At 45.8% G+C, this 19,930-nt stretch overlaps 1 protein-coding gene and 1 pseudogene across 1 annotated transcript in view; one reads left to right on the top strand and one right to left on the bottom strand.

The window, feature by feature from the left end:
* Positions 1-19,930, top strand: part of LOC126474078 (uncharacterized) — a 212,214-nt gene that overhangs the window by 75,898 nt on the left and 116,386 nt on the right. The window lies entirely within an intron of this gene.
* Positions 3,633-3,750, bottom strand: LOC126476163 (5S ribosomal RNA; annotated as a pseudogene).

The following is a 19,930-nucleotide window of genomic DNA, read 5'->3' as shown; positions in this document are numbered from 1 at the left end:
GTCACTCCAGGTCACGGCTAATACTGACTGAGGCGACCCTGCCGGCACAGCGGTACACCACGGAGAGCCTGTGTTGTGACGTAGAATGAGATTTTCGCTCTGCAGCGGAGTGTGCGCTGGTACGAAACTGCCTGGTACACTAAAACTGTGTGCCGGACTGAGACTCGAACTCGGGACCTTTGCCTTTCGCGGGCAAGTGCTCTACCATCTGAGCTAGCTAAGCACGACCACGCCCCCCCCCCCCCCCCCCCCCCCCCCGTCCTCACAGCTTCACTTCTACCAGTATCTCGCCTCCTACCTTCCAAACTTCACAGAAACTCTCCTGCATATACAGGGTGATTCAAAAAGAATACCACAACTTTAGGAATTTAAAACTCTGCAACGACAAAAGGCAGAGCTAAGCACTATCTGTCGGCGAATTAAGGGAGCTATAAAGTTTCATTTAGTTGTACATTTGTTCGCTTGAGGCGCTGTTGACTAGGCGTCAGCGTCAGTTGATGCTAAGATGGCGACCGCTCAACAGAAAGCTTTTTGTGTTATTGAGTACGGCAGAAGTGAATCGACGACAGTTGTTCAGCGTGCATTTCGAACGAAGTATGGTGTTAAACCTCCTGATAGGTGGTGTATTAAACGTTGGTATAAACAGTTTACAGATAATGGGTGTTTATCCAAAGGGAAAAGTTCTGGACGGCCGAGAACGAGTGATGAAAATGTAGCACGCATCCAGCAAGCATCTGTTCGCAGCCCAGGAAAATCGACTCGCAGAGCTAGCAGAGAGCTGCAAATCCCACAATCAGCTGTATGGAGAGTCCTACGAAAAAGATTAGTTATGAAACCTTATCGTCTGAAATTGGTTCAAGCACTGTCTGCAGCTGATAAGATTAAAAGAATCGATTTCTGTGATTTTATCCTTGCTCAAATGGAAACAGATGAATCTTTCGTTTCAAAGATTGTGTTTAGTGATGAAGCAGGATGGAGCGCCACCACATTGGCACTTATCTGTCCGTAACTACCTGAACGTCAACTACCCGAGGCGATGGATCGGCCGCCAGGCAGCCCGTAACAGAGCACTTCATCACTGGCCTCCAAGAAGCCCTGATCTTACCCCCTGCGATTTTTTCTTATGGGTGTATGTTAAGGATATGGTGTTTCGGCCACCTTTCCCAGCCACCATTGATGATTTGAAACGAGAAATAGCAGCAGCTATCCAAACTGTTACGCCTGATATGCTACAGAGAGTGTGGAACGAGTTGGAGTATCGGGTTGATATTGCTCGAGTGTCTGGAGGGGGCCATATTGAACATCTCTGAACTTGTTTTTCAGTGAAAAAAAACCTTTTTAAATACTCTTTGTAATGATGTATAACAGAAGGTTATATTATGTTTCTTTCATTAAATACACATTTTTAAAGTTGTGGTATTCTTTTTGAATCACCCTGTATATTGCCCGCGAAAGGCAAAGGTCTTGAGTTCGAGTCTCGGTCCGGCACACAGTTTTGATCTGCCAGGAAGTTTCATATCAGCACACACTCCGCTCCAGAGTGGAAATCTCATTCTGCAAACATCCCCCAGGCTGTGGCTAAGCCATGTCTCCGCAATATCCTTTCTTCCGGCAGTGCTAGTTCTGCAAGGTTCGCAGGAGAGCTTCTGTAAAGTTTGGAAAGTAGGAGACGAGGTACTGGCTGTGCTGTGATGTGTTACTTGTCACGCGACAGTACGGTGATGCTATTTTTTAACAGGACACATGACACATATCTCCAGGAACTGTTCGCGTGATGTTGAGCTACTCGCGTGGCCTGCAACATCTCCAGACCTGTCCCCGATATAACACGCTTGGAACCGGCGCCGACGTCATCTCTGTCCCAGTGTCAGTGTCCGCGACATCAAGGACCAGTCACATCAGTTGTGGACCGTGTTTGTTTTGTAAAGAAAAACAGCCTTTTCTTGCTGCACTGTATTTCATTTCTCCCAGAAGCGTTTCGCCATTTTTACCTTAAGGCATCTTAAGTGGAATCTAGAATCATACGATGTTTTGATACGCGTTATCTTTAGATAATAAAACAGTTCATGTCTCGTTTTTTATGTAAATAAGTGATTATTTACAGTTCTTCTCGTTTTTGGCCGGCATCTGCGTTTCCTCTCATCTGGTCACATGCTGGAGGTGCGCTATAACTTCATTTACGAAAATTTGGAATATAAAAACGGAAAACGCGAAGAATTGTAAGTAACTACTTACTTACACAAAAACGAAATGTCAACTGTTTCATAATCTACAAATAACACATACCAAAATAAAACTTTGTCATCTTGCATCCAACTGAAGATGCCGTAAACTAAAAAAGGGGAAACGCGTCTGGGAGAAATAAAATACAGTGCAGTAAGAAAAGGCGGTTTTCGTATACAGAACTTGCTGCGGAGGACGGCCATGCAAACAGACTTGTTGGTCGTGGACCAGCATACCTCAGGAGAGTACACAACATCTTGATGACAGTTTTCCATCCGAATAGGTGCATGTATCGAGGCCAGAGAGGGTGCAACGTAATACTGACAAGTGAACTTCATGTTGCCAAGTTCTTCGTAAATTACGCTCGATTTTGTAATCACTGTAATAAAAACCACGTACCGGCTCAATCTGTTACGTTTCATTTCGTTTCACCCTCCTGTTCTTGCTGCCTCACCTTCAGCAGTGCAGCTCTTTGTAGCGAATTTGTGTAAAATAGTGATTTTACTCTGTCGACAGTGAACTTCTGACGGCTTTATTCCAGTCTCCGTCCTTCCGTCCTTTCTAAGAAAAGCTTGGGGCAGAATGATTTCACTTACGACAATCTACCGCAAGTTACTATCACGGCGTTATGAGGATAGGGTTACAATGCGTGACGAACGGCAGACGAGGGATACGATTAGGCGAGTACCGTGTACGTGTAAGTAGTGGCTACACCAGCACAAAAAAAAGTTTCGTCCTCGGAGAATTCGGCTCGTTATATATGTCGGCGCGCTCCACAATTCTTATCTGCGCGGCCGTATTTATTACGTGGACGTGTGTTAGCGTGTTAACAAGCCGCTCGCCGGGTTTAATAGTTTTGTCGCGTAGCGGGCGGGACACGGCTGGCCAACCCGCCGCCCGTTACTCAGGTCAAAGTTTCTGTTTACTTTTATTGCGGAGCCTCCGCCCACCGGCAGCATGCTCCGGCATTGGCTGTTACCAAATTCCTTGCGGTGCGCCTCGTAACTCTTTGCATCCTTCCGCCGTTTACTGCGCTGGGCAAATCCTCTGTACGAAACGCTTGCAGTCGACGCTATTCGCAGCACGCACTGGAAAGAAGTAACTGAGCTACCGAAGCAAAACGCCTTTCTATCAACTGCTACATTATACTTTATTTACAACCTTTAATAAACTGTTATTGGTACCTTTTTTTTTTTTTAAAAAAAAAGCACTCCGTCTTCAGAACACAAGTGTCCCATCGGGACCATCCGACCGCCGTGTCATCCTCAGTTGATGATGCGGATAGGAGGGGCGTGTGGTCAGCACACCGCTCTCCTGGTCGCTATGATGGTTTTCTGTGACGAGAGCCGCTACCATTCGGTCGAGTAGCTCCTCAATTGGCATCACGAGGCTGAGGGCACCCCGAAAAATGGCAACAGCGCGTGGCGGCCTGGATGGTCACCCATCCAGGTGCCAGCCAGGCCCGACAGCGCTTAACTTCGGTGATCTCATGGGAACCAGTGTATCCACTGCGGCAAGGCCGTTGCCCCAGCTTTTTAGAAGGGTCTCTCTAATTTCTATACTTTCAGCTATTACCAATCCAGACACAAAGGAATACAGACATTGCCTGCTGTCGAGCATTGATTTAAATCAATAGAGAACGTTGAAAATTTGTACTGCACCGGAATTCGAATCCGGGTCTCCTGCTTACTAGGGAGATGCGCCGACCACTGCACCATCTGGACACAGTTGTCATGGCAACTATACGTACTCTCCTACCATGCCTCCCGTCAGACCCAAATTCTCAACTTGTCCACATACTAGGAATGTTGTGCTCCCTTGGTCTTTATTCTCATTACTCGCGGCGTTTCGCCGATTTCCGTAAGAGTTCGAGCCCGCATTGAAGATATCATTGGGCCTTAATTATTCACTCATGTCGGAAAGAACAGATACCACATATACCAGTTTATCATCGACATCATTAACCATTCGACATCCAACGGTGGCTACCTCCTCCAGGCTAACCCACACTTTACGGCATTCAGCTTTATGATTCCATGTTGGCCGAGCATGTTTTCCAGTTTGATACACTCATCTTCCCCCGGTTCGTCTTCTCGATCATTTTTTAATTCTTGGAATGTCAGACCTAGCGGTCTAGCAGTAAAACGCGTGCCTGGAAACCGAGAGGTCTCGGGATCGAATCCCGGTAGGACCACGGAAATTTGCAGTGTGCCTTTAATCTACCCTTCACCTCTCAACGATGTGAAGAGTTGGCAGGAACGGCACCTGGTTCGGATTGCACATTAAATTGCAGGTCTCGTTTCCTCGGTTGGATAACTGGAAAAGATTAGGGACACGGAAGTTACCGAAATAGCGTCCTACTGAAAGACTTGCACTCGGCTATTGAATCACACGTAATAATAATACCCAATATCTATTGGCCTGACTACAAGCCCTTTCTGTTCCTCTTTCATTCCTGCTACACTCATAATACGTCTTCCACAGCAGAACCCCGCGAATATTTCATAAACACTCCGGGCAATAAAATAACGTTTTCGGCAAGCATAGTACGTTCCCGAAGTCGCGAACATTTCTCTTTATGATTAATATTCATCAGTGTTTCATCCATTAATTTACTGAAGTACATGTCATTCTTGTTTCCTTCTTTTCTTTCTGACAGAGAAGTTCGTGGTGTTTAGAATGAGTGTGGCAATATTTTATTGGCTCAAGTTTGCAGTGGAACTTTTCAGTAAAGGCAGATTTAAGCTTAGTTTAATGCAAATTCCTAAGTTGCAGACACAGTGCAGTTGCACCTCTACGACACGTAAACAGCGTTTAAAAGAGCTCGGTGAAATATTTCATCTCAATCGTAGAATGCTTGGAAACACTTGGAATGCTTACAAAAATGGTTCAAATGGATCTGAGCACTATGGGACTCAATTGCTGAGGTCATTAGTCCCCTAGAACTTAGAACTACTTAAGCCTAAATAACCTAAGGACATCACAAACATCCATGCCCGAGGCAGGATTCGAACCTGCGATCGTAGCGGTCTTGCGGTTCCAGACTGCAGCGCCTTTAACCGCACGGCCACTTCGGCCGGCGGAATGCTTACAGTTTAAGCATTTAGAAGGGCTACATCAACGCATTCCTGGAGAGTTATCGAATTTCTGCATACAAAAATCGATGTTTGAGTGTGTCTTTGTGAGTAATCCCAAAAAAGTCGGTAATATTAACCTTCCTATGACAAGGCAGTGTCGGATCCGACAAGTCTTTTTTGTTTTCTTTTGCGCAGGAAACAGCGCTGGTGGTCGCTAGTGTGTTGAGTCAGTAAACCAAATGAACCTGATTTATAAAGGGAGAAACAGTTTTATGGCTAAGTGTCCAGAACGACACGCCCTTGTGATATGTGTTCTGATATTACACCTTGTGACATGAAGGTTAATTTCTACCCATCTCCTTCTTAACTAGTCAGCTAATTACGAAATATTTCTTTGTGCATGTCTTCCATAAAGTACCGCACACAAAGCAGTTCCCGTTTTATACTTAAGCTCACATTTTGTTCCAGCGGTTCCTTCCTGTCGCGACTCGAATCGAATTCTGTTCGCTTGAGACATCGAGTACAGAGTCAAACGCTACTTGTGCCGACTCACTACTTGTCATGTATTGCGCTCGTGAAAGCGAACTGTGAGAAAAATGTTCAAATGTGTGTGAAATCTTATGGAACTTAACTGCTAACGTCATCAGTCCCTAAGCTTACACACTACCTAACCTAAATTATCCTAAGGACAAACACACACACACACCCATGCCCGAGGGAGGACTCGAACCTCCGCCGGGACCAGCCACACAGTCCATGACTGCAGCGCCGTAGACCGCTCGGCTAATCCACCAGTGAGGTCTTCCACAACATACGCAATTTACGTGGGACTTGATGAAGGAGTAAACTCTGACACCTTGTCGTCGGTTCGGTGATTTTCTAGAGATTTTTCATACACGTAACACATATTTCAACTCTTGCAAGGAGCTGTGCGTGTAAGAAGTCCCCGTTACGTAAGAACATAGCCGTCATGGCTAACGCAAAGCCCCAGTGTAGATGTATCTTGTCGGATTATACGACGCACAGGACCTATACGTGACTCAGTCATTAGGGACCCACATAAAGTACCTCAAATAAATCAAGTCTCGCAGTGTTTTTTAAACACTTTCCATCCCGTCATCAGACTCAAGGCTCCTTAACACCATGATGCATACCAAGAAGAGCGAATGAATTGCTTGCATTTCCCGGTAATGTACGTACATGATATCCCACATTGTTAATACCAAAGATCTTTCCCCGTCTCTAACGCTTCCCCCTCGTAACATGGACCAAGTTTCTTCGGTCTCTTCTTTTTCAGATTTAACCTCCCGTCGACAGCAGTGTTTCACAGTCGAGTTAACAAAATTTAAGGAGTTGTGTCAAGGGTCTTAAAAACATCGCTGAAATGTAAATCCTGTTACGTTCCGGCGCGCAGAGTATCGCCTGAGGATTACGCTCGGTTGTCTGGTCCTGGCAGGCGATGCTCTCGCTACCCGAGCGAGCGGCCAGCGCGCTGCGTCCGGATGCCGCTAATTGGGTTCTCGGATGCGGACTGCCGTTGTCTTTCGGTCGAGCAGTTCTTTTGTCCCCGATAAGGTCGAAAAAAAAAGTCTTCACTGCAGAGGCAAATAGGCTGCTGCTCAGCTGTCAACGTCGAGGTCATTTAGAAGCGGATAATTGGCTTAATTGGACAAGGATGCGATAATAATTCCGTCGTGGTTCGATTGCAATAATTTAGGAAAATCGCGGGAAATCTAAACATGAATGGCCGGATTTCTGTCTGAACTTTCGTCATACGAGTCAAATGAAGTTGATATACAGACCATCGAATAACAACGGTACGCAATGCAGTCATCTCATATATTTCCTACGAGTAACGGGAAATCTTTCCTTCCTCAGCTTGCTGAACAAGCCTAATTCCTCCAAATTCCCCTCTTTCAACTAATTTTATCTTTTCAGTTCGCTTCGGATTCACAGTGAATAAAGACTCTTGAAGCACCTTTAGCTGTTTATATAGTCCTTTACTAGGATTACTACCGGTTTCACACCGTTACAGGAGCATCCTAAGTTGATGCACCGTTAGCTACAATGCAATTTTTAGAATAGGATTTTATAAAGAGGGAAAAATTTTTTTATAAAAATTTTCTATAACATTTGTCAAACGTGCATAAGCAGAAAAATTGTGGAAAACACTTTTAAAAACCATTACTCACATGATTAGTCCTCAAACAATCGGGAAGCTACAATGTCCCAGGAAATCGATAATATTGATCAAATGGTTCAAATGGCTCTAAACACTATGGGACCTAACATCTGAGGTCATCAGTCCCCTATATTTAGAACTACTTAAACCTAACTAACCTAAGGACATCACACACATCCATGCCCGAGGCAGGATTCGAACCTGCCATCATAGCAGCCGCGTGGTTCCGGACTGAAGCGCCTAGAACCGCTCGGTCACAGCTGCCGGCACTATTGATCGATTAGCGGCTGTTGTCAATAGTAAAATTGGCATTGTAACCAGCAGGTGACTCTCAAACTGTACACATGGAGCGATAAGACCTAATGTAACAAAAAACTGCAGCTATTAAAATTTATGGCTAAAGAGTGTAAAAGCCTTTAAAATATTTCTGATATGTAACTTCTGCTAGTTTTACGAAAGTAAATAATAGCAACCTACTAAAAGCACTGATGCGTTTAAAAATCACTCACCATCAAACAAGGGTGAAAACGGCGACTGTTTATTGTGCCAGTGCTGCGGACTGGTAATTAGTGGTGTTGTACTTGAAGCTCATATCGGCACACATTCATCCCGAGTTTGGTACCATGAATCATGCGATTCCCTTGAAACGTCCTCTTAGAAAAATTATATATGACTGTGTTTAAACTGACACACAATATTTTTAGCGCAACGCAAACTGACTTTCAAAAATCCCTACAAAAGAATGGCCCTGACTAAATTAACCTATACGTTTCACAAATCACTTACCTCACAAAAATTTTCGTTACTCGAACTACTGCAATACAGCGAGCGCCACTACTGCCAGCTTAATAAAAGATTCAAACTATGGAAGGCACTAACTACTGATAGGGATAGTTAGCAAATGAAAGATATTAATAGAGAACAAACAATGTATTTACCTTGATATCATCATATATAAATATACCAGTTCATGAAAAATTACAAAACTCCGCCATCTCTCTCCCCACATCCACCAGTGCTGGCGGCTCACCCCCAACTGCGCAACGATACGCGCTGTTAACATCCAACTGCCCAACACTACAATAGCGAATATTACAACAATGCTAACCAGCCACAGACTGCACACAGCATGGCCAATGATTTTCATACAGAGCGCTACGTGGCGTTACCAACATAAAAACCTAAACAGCCTACTTACACCCTGTACTCGAAAATTATGACAATGAATGAACCTATAGCAAAGAACCGCTTGCAGTTTGGAGATTCTTAAACATTAATAAGAAAAAAAGTGCCTGAATTCAGAGAGACGGAGAACGCAATGATTTAGTCTTTCTCCCGCACTGTAGAATCATTGACGAGTAAAAAGGGAAGGTTAAGCAATGTGGTAAAATTCAGGACGAAGGGATATCAACTGTAATATTCGCTGATGACCTTGCAATTCTGACTGGAAGTGGGGAAGAATTATAGAACTTTTTGAACTGAATCAAGAGTCTAAGGAACAGAAAGTGGCAGAAATGAGATCAGTGACTAAGTTCACATCAAAAGTAAGGCCATGTAGTAGACTAAACAAAGTAATTGTGCTACCCTGGAAGATGTGAGGAAGAAATTTCTGAGAATGTACACCAGGAGCACAATATTGTCTTGAACTCGTCGTGGACTTTGGGTAGACGGGAAATGAAGATAATGGAAATAATGTAACGGAAGATGATGGGATATGATGTTACAGAAGGACCTTAAAAATTGAGCGGACTGGGAAGGTGAGAAACGAGAGGGTTCTCCTCAGAATAGGCGAGGAAAGGAACCGGATATGGCACTAAAATAAAACATTTAAAAAATATTCGTAGCTGGTTGCGTCATTCACCAACGATCATAAAGATGCCGAACGGCGTATTGCGGTAGACCTTCTGTTGCAATTCGGTAAGGGTTCTTGAAGACCCTGGAGAACGACTATAAGTTCCCGCTTCATCTTGTCCCACACGTCTTTAGTTCGGCAGACATCTGGAGAGCTTGCTGGCCAGGGCAGTTTTGCTCACTATGTAGAGCACCTTCCATCGCAGAAGCCTTATGTGGCTGTGCATTTCCCGGCTGGAACAGCCCAGCACCTTTCTCTCGAACAAATGGCAGTAGCGCGGGAGTAACAGCCTGTGCAGCGTAGCTGGCAGTGGTTACTTTACCCTGCAGAAACACCAAACGTGACCGCGAGCTGTAACTGATGGCTTCCTCAGAGCGTGTACCTGGGATGGGGCTGCGACCTCGTGTGAGGCCTTGCGTTCTACATCTACATCTACATTCATACTCCGCAAGCCACCTGACAGTGTGTGGCGGAGGGTACCTTGAGTACCTCTATCGGTTCTCCCTTCTATTCCAATCTCGTATTGTTCGTGGAAAGAAGGATTGTCGGTATGCCTCTGTGTGGGCTCTAATCTCTCTGATTTTATCCTCACGGTCTCCTCGCGAGATATACGCAGGAGGCAGTAATATACTGCTCGACTCCTCGGTGAAGGTATGTTCTCGAAACTCCAACAAAAGCCCGTACCGAGCTACTGAGCGTCTCTCCTGCAGAGTCTTCCACTGGAATTTATCTATCATCTCCGTAACGCTTTCGCGATTACTAAATGATCCTGTAACGAAGCGCGCTGCTCTCCGTTGGATCTTGTCTACCTCTTCTATCAACCCTATCTGGTATGGATCCCACACCGGTGAGCAATATTCAAGCAGTGGGACAACAAGTGTACTGTAACCCACTTCCTTTGCTTTCGGATTGCATTTCCTTAGGATTCTTCCAATGAATCTCAGTCTGGCATCTGCTTTACCGACGATTAATTTTATATGGTCATTCGATTTTAAATCACTCCTAATGCGTACTCCCAGATAATTTATGGAATTAACTGCTTCCAGTTGCTGACCTGCTATTTTGTAGCTAAATGATAAGGGATCTTTCTTTCTATGTATTCGCAGCACATTACACTTGTCTACATTGAGATTCAATTGCCATTCCCTGCACCATGCGTCAATTCGCTGCAGATCATCCTGCATTTCAGTAGGATTTTCCATTTTTACAACCTCTCGATATACCACAGCATCATGCGCAAAAAGCCTCAGTGAACTTCCGATGTCATGGAGAAGGTGAAATTTGTTTGCATTTTTGTAGCGGCGAACATGCTGAACTCGTTTCTTCAATTTCCTGAGGGTAGCATAATGTACTTCAAATTTGACCGTTGCACCATAAGGGTGTCACACAGAATAACCTCTTCAGACTACCAGAAGCCCATCGCCATGAGTTGACGGGCTGACGGTGAGGCTTTGAATTTTTTTGTTCGGAGGAGAGGTGATGTGGCGCCCGTCCACGGATTGCCGTTTTGTTTCGAGTTCACTGTGACGAACTCACATTTCAGCGCCTGTGACGGTGTTTGACAAAAAATGGTCACAATCAGTCTCGTAACGCGAAAGTAACTCCACACAGATCGTCCTTCGTTGCTCTTTATGGTCGTCTGCTGGGGAGCGAGGAACACAGCGGCCACTCAGCTTTTGAGTACGGCAGCTGGTGGACGAGTGTGTCAGCAGTACCAACAGAGACGTCCAGCTGAACGGCGGGGTGTCTGATTGCGATCCGTCGATCAACTCGAATGAGAGTGTCCGCACGTTACAAACCTGCAGGAGTCACAACTGTGCACGGCCGGTCCGCACGCGGGAGACGGGACAGGTGTGTGCGACCTCATTGTGCTGATGGCAGACGCCTCGCCCAACGACCCAACGCACTTTTGTTCACTGCCAGGTCTCTGTAGACGCTCTACACGCGCCTATGAATATTTGGGACTCTCTGGTTTTCTGCCAAAAGAAACTCAATGACAGTTCTTTGCTTGGAAAGCACCTCCGTTACAGATGCCATTTTGAAGCCGACGTATAGCTCCGCCATGTATCGGAAATTCGTGAAACTATAGGAACTGAAGCAGGAATATTTCACGTTGTCACACAACAAACTGCGCATTTTTTCAACCGAAATTGGGCGAGAAAAAACTGTTGCATTACTTGTTGTGCGCCCCTCGTATTTCAACAAGATAACGCAAGACTGCGTGTTGCTGGCGCGGTCCTGATATACATAGACAGAGAGGGTGTTCGACTGTTGCCCCAACGATCAACTTCTCTAGGTCTCTCTCACCCACTGAGGACGTTTGTTCACGGTTTGCCGAGAGTCTGGCACGGCAACACTCTACAGCTACATCTTCACAGTTCTGCTGCCGACTGTCACGACGATTCCAGTAGTATCGGTACTCTACTCAACGGTTAATTCTTTTTGTCAAAAATATGAGACGGTGTTACGCTGTTCACCGAAAAAGGTAATGTAGTGAGAAGTGGGCGAGCCTGCACTAATAAGTGCTTGGGAAAAATCCTGTTACGGCGTTACCAAATCGCCTCGTGTGAATGCTGGTACTGGAATTTATCCCACACGAAGTCTCCGCCTTTTCCTCCATCCTCCAGGTTCGTTGGACTGGTACAGAAACAGGCTTTTCGACCGATACCTGTTCCCTCGTACCGGCTGCTTCGTGGGATATTTAGCACGCTGGACAGGACAGGCGCCGGCGGCCGTAACTTAAGTGGCGGTACTGGCTGACAGGTTAGTGTCCGGGCGACAGGTGTCGGGCAAGGACGCCGAAACCGGCCGGGCTGGCGGCGACGCCTTGAACTTGGCAGCGGCGCCGCGGTCAGGCGCCTGGATACCGCCCCCCCCCCCCCCCCCCCCCCTGGCGCTCACACACGTCCGTCACATGGCCGGGCATCGCAGTTCGCAATCAGCAGGCGGCTCACCTCGACCACAACTCCAGGTTCTGATTACAGGCTACAGGCTTCCTAAGTTCTCATTATACTTTTTTTCTGGTAAACTGCGTTGCACGAGTCGAGTTAATGACTCGAGCGACGAGGACATTCCGCACTCGAAGACTACCGAAAGGCTTTTCACAGTGTAACACGCTGTCTTCGGACAACACAGAAACGAGCACGCAAAGTATCTATGCGAACACACGATGTCAGACGAAAATTCTCTACGACATTTAGTTTGCCTCAAATGTGACGTACTTCTAGGCAATGACGGTGAATTGGAGAAGTTCGGTTGCTTTCAAATGCAGCGTCAGCTGTATGCCGCTGCACTCACTGACATCGACTACGTTTAATTGTGAGACAGGAGTCATCAGCCTTCCGACTGGGTCGATGCCGCCCACCACGACTTTCTCTATTGTTCCAACGTCTTCGTGTCAGAGTAGCACTCGTCCTCTATTACTTGTCAGATGGGTAGCTTCGGTACGCAAAATGAAAAACAAACACCGTCGCCAAGGTCCCGATGACAGCTGACAGGTTGTGTCCTCCTCCACTTTGAAATAGTGTGTGTACTGAGTGCGGCGGTTGGTAGTGAGAAATAAAGGAACAAAGTAGCACCAGCTTTTTATGAAATAATTCTCACTGCTTAGTTACTTGTTACTCACAGTATTAGCACAACACGTTTCAGTAGGATGCTGTCATCATCAGGTGCATCACAGTCATATGTATCCAGTCTGAAGGGTTGGTTGGTTGGTTGCTTGGGGAAGGAGACCAGACAGCGTGGTCATCGGTCTCATCGGATTAGGGAAGGATGGGGAAGGAAGTCGGCCGTGCCCTTTCAGAGGAACCATCCCGGCATTTGCCTGAAATGATTTAGGGAAATCACGGAAAACCTAAATCAGGATGGCCGGACGCGGGATTGAACCGTCGTCCTCCCGAATGCGAGTCCAGTGTGGAACCACTGCGCCACCTCGCTCGGTGTCTGAAGGGTGATGAAGGCTATTCACTGGGTGTGGCAGTGAGGTCATGTCCCGAAATATAGCTCTGTACATAAAGACTCATTTAAAGGTTTCCAGAAATTAGTGCAACCAGTCGCCTTTTGTTTTATTTTTAAATTTTTACTGTACAGCGATTGGTTGCAGTAATTTCTGGAAAAATTGGTTCAAATGGCTCTGAGCACTATGGGACTTAACATGTCAGGTCATGAGTCCCCTAGAACTTAGAACTACTGAAACCTAACTAACCTAAGGACGTCACACACATCCATGCCCGAGGCAGGATTGGAACCTGCGACCGTAGCAGCAGTGCTGTTTCGCACTGAAGCGCCTAGAACCGCTCGGTCACTATTTTTAGTTAAACAAATGTTTTGACCAACAGCATCTGTTCTGCTCCGACACTACACGAGAATCTTTGAGTATTTAGTGCCACTTCGTAAGTTGTTTCAGTAATAAAAATACGGTTGAGTGCTTACATTAACTTATACATGTTGCAAAACAGTTGCATTCACTATAAAACAAATTGCCATCTACTGGAACTTAGGTACGTAAAGCAAATATTTTGGATAATATATAAGCAAATGTAAGCACTTCAGCGCATTTTTATTGATCAAAGAACTTAACAAGTGGCACTGAATACTCAAATAATCTCGTGCAATGTGGGAGCAGAACACATGTTGTTGGTGAACACATCTGTGTGACTAAAAATATTAAGCATCTGAAGGTGGGCATGGCAGCCCAAAACCGATTGTGGCACTAAAGTAAAACATTTGAAAAGTATTTGTGGCTGCTTGCGCCGTTCGCCGATGATTATTCAAGGCCGCGCAGTTCACCAGATAGAGGATTGGAATTGTATTAATACCTGCAGATGCTAATATATGAACGGGAACAAGTGAAAATGTGTGCCCCGACCGGGACTCGAACGCAGGATCTCCTGCTTACATGGGAGGCGCTCTATCCATATTTTTTTTTAAATTGTAATCTCATTTTGTTCGTTTTCGTTCGTTGTACCTGGTCGGGGTGGATGTCGCAAAACATCTGTGTCAGTTCGTCGTTGATCCATTAACTCATTTTTTTTTTTTTTTTATTACAGAGGGCAGCTAACCCTCTGACCGAACACGCCGATTTACCGTGCCGGCTGGTGTAACTGCAGGGACTATCTCGCGCACGTCTCCCGCCAGGGGGACACTACGAATGCAGTGTGTGGACGTATAAGGTGGGAATGTGGGTCTCGCGGGAGGCGTGCGCGAGATATCTCTGCAGTCGCGGTGGCTCAGGTGGTAGCTCAGCGTGTTCGGTCAGAGGGTTACCTGTCCTCTGTAGTAAAAAAACTGAGTTCACCGATCAACAACGAACCGAAATGGGTGTCTTCCGACGTCCGCCCCGAGCAGATACAACAAAAGGAGATTAAAAAAAAAATGGATAGAGCGTCTGCCATGTAAGCAGCAGATTCTGAGTTCTAGTCGCGGCCGGGGCACACATTTTCACTTGCCCCCGTTGGTATATATGAACGCCCGTTAGCAACTGAAGGTATTAATACGATTCTAATTTCGTTCTAGACGGTTGCAGGTCATAAATCGTGTCTGTTCTTTCGGACACCATATCCATATAAGGGAGGTCGTTTCGAGGCGAGAATACACGTCTACCTTGCCGTTAGAAGGGGAGGCGGAGGTCGAATGTGTAATGATGCGACTGTTCGCGCACCCTGTACTCTGACATACGAATTTCATGTGGTCTGAATTTGTTATCGTATACTCATGCAGTGGTGAGTTACCTGTCTCTGCACTTGTTAGTAAAATTGTCCTCGGGGTGTTGCATTCTTTTGCCGGCCGCGTATGTGCACCGACGTAGTTTCCGCAACGCGCTGTGCACCTGAAACAAATGACCACCACTCCCTTTAGTTTGTGGTGGTCCACTCGCATCGGAGCACGCGCGCAGATGGTCCACGCAGTCAGCCGGTCCGGTTCGACTCTCGGACAGACGGGTCCGCCCCGGCTGCGGGTGGGCGGATGGGCCGGCGGTCGCGTGGGAGTCGCCGTCCACCCGCGACTGGCGCGGCCCAGTTTCTGCCGCAGCCTCGCGGACAGGACGGCTGGGACCCGGCACTGAGCCGCGCCGCGCCGCGGGACAAGACGGCACGGGCCCGGGGCCCCTCAGATGCTGGCGCCGCCGGGCGCGGCCGCGAGAGTTTTACGGCGGAGAAACTCGTCGCTGGAGGCCACCCGCTGGCCGGTTTCGCCCGTCCAGTGTCCACACGGACAGCAGACGGCGGACGGGGCCCGGGAAGCTGTGTAAACACCACGGTGTGTGCGTCTACCGCGGGAAGTAACTCAGAGGCTGCCACGAGGAGGAGTCATTGTGCAATGTGCGTTTACGCCTTCACTCGCACGTTATTCCACCCTCGCCTTCATGTCAGACCGAAGTTTTCCCGAAATTATAAATTCCGCATCTAACAAATCGTTCAAGCAGGAGAATCGTACAAAAAGAGCGTCGTTTGACCATGTACAGAGTCCCGTATGCGTGACGTACTAACAAGCATTCTTTTGTGTTAGCAGAAGAGCCAACACCGTGTTACGAGTGGAGGCCGAAAAGGCACGCGTTTTAGCTCACGCAGGCTGGCGTGAGGAGGGAAGAACTATACTGACGTGAGGTCTGGAACATGACAAGGAATGAGAATTCAGAAAGCGGACGTAATTAGTTTGATAGTTAACTTTAATCCATTAATGATGAACTTCGCTCTTGCTGGTACATGATTCACAATATTATCTGTTCAGAATACATCCTTGACGATAGTAATTGTAGTAACTGAATATGGCGCCTTGCTAGGTCATAGCAAATGACGTAGCTGAAGGCTATGCTAAACTGTCGTCTCTGAAAATGAGAGCGTATGTAAGAGGGGCAGCAGCCTTTTCAGTAGTTGCAAGGGCAACAGTCTCGATGATTGACTGATCTGGCCTTGTAACAATAACCAAAACGGCCTTACTGTGCTGGTACTGCGAACGGCTGAAAGCAAGGGGAAACTACAGCCGTAATTTTTCCCGAGGGCATGCAGCTTTACTGTATGATCACATGACGATGGCGTCCTCTTGGGTAAAATATTCCGGAGGTAAAATAGTCCCCCATTCGGATCTCCGGGCGGGGACTACTCAAGAGGACGTCGTTATCAGGAGAAAGAAAACTGGCGTTCTACGGATCGGAGCGTGGAATGTCAGATCCCTTAATCGGGCAGGTAGGTTAGAAAATTTAAAAAGGGAAATGGATAGGTTGAAGTTAGATATAGTGGGAATTAGTGAAGTTCGGTGGCAGGAGGAACAAGACTTCTGGTCAGGTGACTACAGGGTTATAAACACAAAATCAAATAGGGGTAATGCAGGAGTAGGTTTAATAATGAATAGGAAAATAGGAATGCGGGTAAGCTACTACAAACAGCATAGTGAACGCATTATTGTGGCCAAGATAGATACGAAGCCCACACCTACTACAGTAGTACAAGTTTATATGCCAACTAGCTCTGCAGATGACGAAGAAATTGAAGAAATGTATGATGAAATAAAAGAAATTATTCAGATTGTGAAGGGAGACGAAAATTTAATAGTCATGGGTGACTGGAATTCGAGTGTAGGAAAAGGGAGAGAAGGAAACATAGTAGGTGAATATGGATTGGGGGACAGAAATGAAAGAGGAAGCCGCCTGGTAGAATTTTGCACAGAGCACAACATAATCATAACTAACACTTGGTTTAAGAATCATGAAAGAAGGTTGTATACATGGAAGAACCCTGGAGATACTAAAAGGTATCAGATAGATTATATAATGGTAAGACAGAGATTTAGGAACCAGGTTTTAAATAGTAAGACATTTCCAGGGGCAGATGTGGACTCTGACCACAATCTATTGGTTATGACCTGTAGATTAAAACTGAAGAAACTGCAAAAAGGTGGGAATTTAAGGAGATGGGACCTGGATAAACTAAAAGAACCAGAGGTTGTACAGAGATTCAGGGAGAGCATAAGGGAACAATTGACAGGAATGGGGGAAATAAATACAGTAGAAGAAGAATGGGTAGCTTTGAGGGATGAAGTGGTGAAGGCAGCAGAGGATCAAGTAGGTAAAAAGACGAGGGCTAGTAGAAATCCTTGGGTAACAGAAGAAATATTGAAATTAATTGATGAAAGGAGAAAATGTAAAAATGCAGTAAGTGAAACAGGCAAAAAGGAATACAAACGTCTCAAAAATGAGATCGACAGGAAGTGCAAAATGGCTAAGCAGGGATGGCTAGAGGACAAATGTAAGGATGTAGAGGCCTATCTCACTAGGGGTAAGATAGATACCGCCTACAGGAAAATTAAAGGGACCTTTGGAGATAAGAGAACGACTTGTATGAATATCAAGAGCTCAGATGGAAACCCAGTTCTAAGCAAAGAAGGGAAAGCAGAAAGGTGGAAGGAGTATATAGAGGGTCTATACAAGGGCGATGTACTTGAGGACAATATTATGGAAATGGAAGAGGATGTAGATGAAGATGAAATGGGAGATACGATACTGCGTGAAGAGTTTGACAGAGCACTGAAAGACCTGAGTCGAAACAAGGCCCCCGGAGTAGACAATATTCCATTGGAACTATTGACGGCCGTGGGAGAGCCAGTCCTGACAAAACTCTATCATCTGGTGAGCAAGATGTATGAAACAGGCGAAATACCCTCAGACTTCAAGAAGAATATAATAATTCCAATCCCAAAGAAAGCAGGTGTTGACAGATGTGAAAATTACCGAACTATCAGCTTAATAAGTCACAGCTGCAAAATACTAACACGAATTCTTTACAGACGAATGGAAAAACTAGTAGAAGCCAACCTCGGGGAAGATCAGTTTGGATTCCGTAGAAACACTGGAACACGTGAGGCAATACTGACCTTACGACTTATCTTAGAAGAAAGATTAAGGAAAGGCAAACCTACGTTTCTAGCATTTGTAGACTTAGAGAAAGCTTTTGACAATGTTGACTGGAATACTCTCTTTCAAATTCTAAAGGTGGCAGGGGTAAAATACAGGGAGCGAAAGGCTATTTACAATTTGTACCGAAACCAGATGGCAGTTATAAGAGTCGAGGGACATGAAAGGGAAGCAGTGGTTGGGAAGGGAGTAAGACAGGGTTGTAGCCTCTCCCCGATGTTGTTCAATCTGTATATTGAGCAAGCAGTAAAGGAAACAAAAGAAAAATTCGGAGTAGGTATTAAAATTCATGGAGAAGAAATAAAAACTTTGAGGTTCGCCGATGACATTGTAATTCTGTCAGAGACAGCAAAGGACTTGGAAGAGCAGTTGAATGGAATGGACAGTGTCTTGAAAGGAGGATATAAGATGAACATCAACAAAAGCAAAACAAGGATAATGGAATGTAGTCTAATTAAGTCGGGTGATGCTGAGGGAATTAGATTAGGAAATGAGGCACTTAAAGTAGTAATGGAGTTTTGCTATTTGGGGAGCAAAATAACTGATGATGGTCGCAGTAGAGAGGATATAAAGTGTAGGCTGGCAATGGCAAGGAAAGCGTTTCTGAAGAAGAGAAATTTGTTAACATCCAGTATAGATTTAAGTGTCAGGAAGTCATTTCTGAAAGTATTCGTATGGAGTGTAGCCATGTATGGAAGTGAAACATGGACGATAAATAGTTTGGACAAGAAGAGAATAGAATCTTTCGAAATGTGGTGCTACAGAAGAATGCTGAAGATTAGATGGGTAGATCACATAACTAATGAGGAAGTATTGAATAGGATTGGGGAGAAGAGAAGTTTGTGGCACAACTTGACCAGAAGAAGGGATCGGTTGGTAGGACATGTTCTGAGGCATCAAGGGATCACCAATTTAGTATTGGAGGGCAGTGTGGAGGGTAAAAATCGTAGAGGGAGACCAAGAGATGAATACACTAAGCAGATTCAGAAGGATGTAGGTTGCAGTAGGTACTGGGAGATGAAAAAGCTTGCACAGGATAGAGTAGCATGGAGAGCTGCATCAAACCAGTCTCAGGACTGAAGACCACAACAACAACAACAACATGTAGACAGTGAACCATCGCTAGCAAAGTCGGCTGTACAACGGGGGCGAGTGCTAGGGAGTCTCTCTAGACTAGACCGGGCGTGTGGCGGCGCTCGGTCTGCAATCACTGACAGTGGCGACACGCGGGTCCGACGTATACTAACGGACCGTGGCCGATTTAAAGGCTACCACCTAGCAAGTGTGGTGTCTGGCGGTGACACCACACATTCATGACGCAGAGAAACAACTAAAAGTGTTGAAAATAAATAAGTCCCCAGGTCAGGATGGGAACCCAGTTCGGTTTTACGAAGAGTGCACTACAGCATTGGCTCCTTACTTAAATTACGTTCACCGTAAATGTCTCGCCCAGTGCAAAGTCCCAAGCACGTGAAAAAAAAGCGCAGGTGACTCCTGTATATAAGAAGGCTAAAAGAACGGACCTGCAAAAGTTCACACCAATATCCTTAACGTCTGTTTTCTGCATAAATCCAGAACGTATTCTGAGTTCGAATGTAACGAATTTCCTAGAGACGGAAACGCTTACCTCCACGGATCAGCAAGGTTTTAGAAAGCGTCGCTCGGGTGAAACTCAGATTGCCCTTTCC

This window comes from Schistocerca serialis, chromosome 4 (genome assembly GCF_023864345.2).
Source record: "Schistocerca serialis cubense isolate TAMUIC-IGC-003099 chromosome 4, iqSchSeri2.2, whole genome shotgun sequence".
Lineage (NCBI taxonomy): Eukaryota > Metazoa > Arthropoda > Insecta > Orthoptera > Acrididae > Schistocerca > Schistocerca serialis.
The sequence above is the reverse complement of the archived record's forward strand: the minus strand, read 5'-3'. Positions and strand labels throughout refer to the sequence as shown.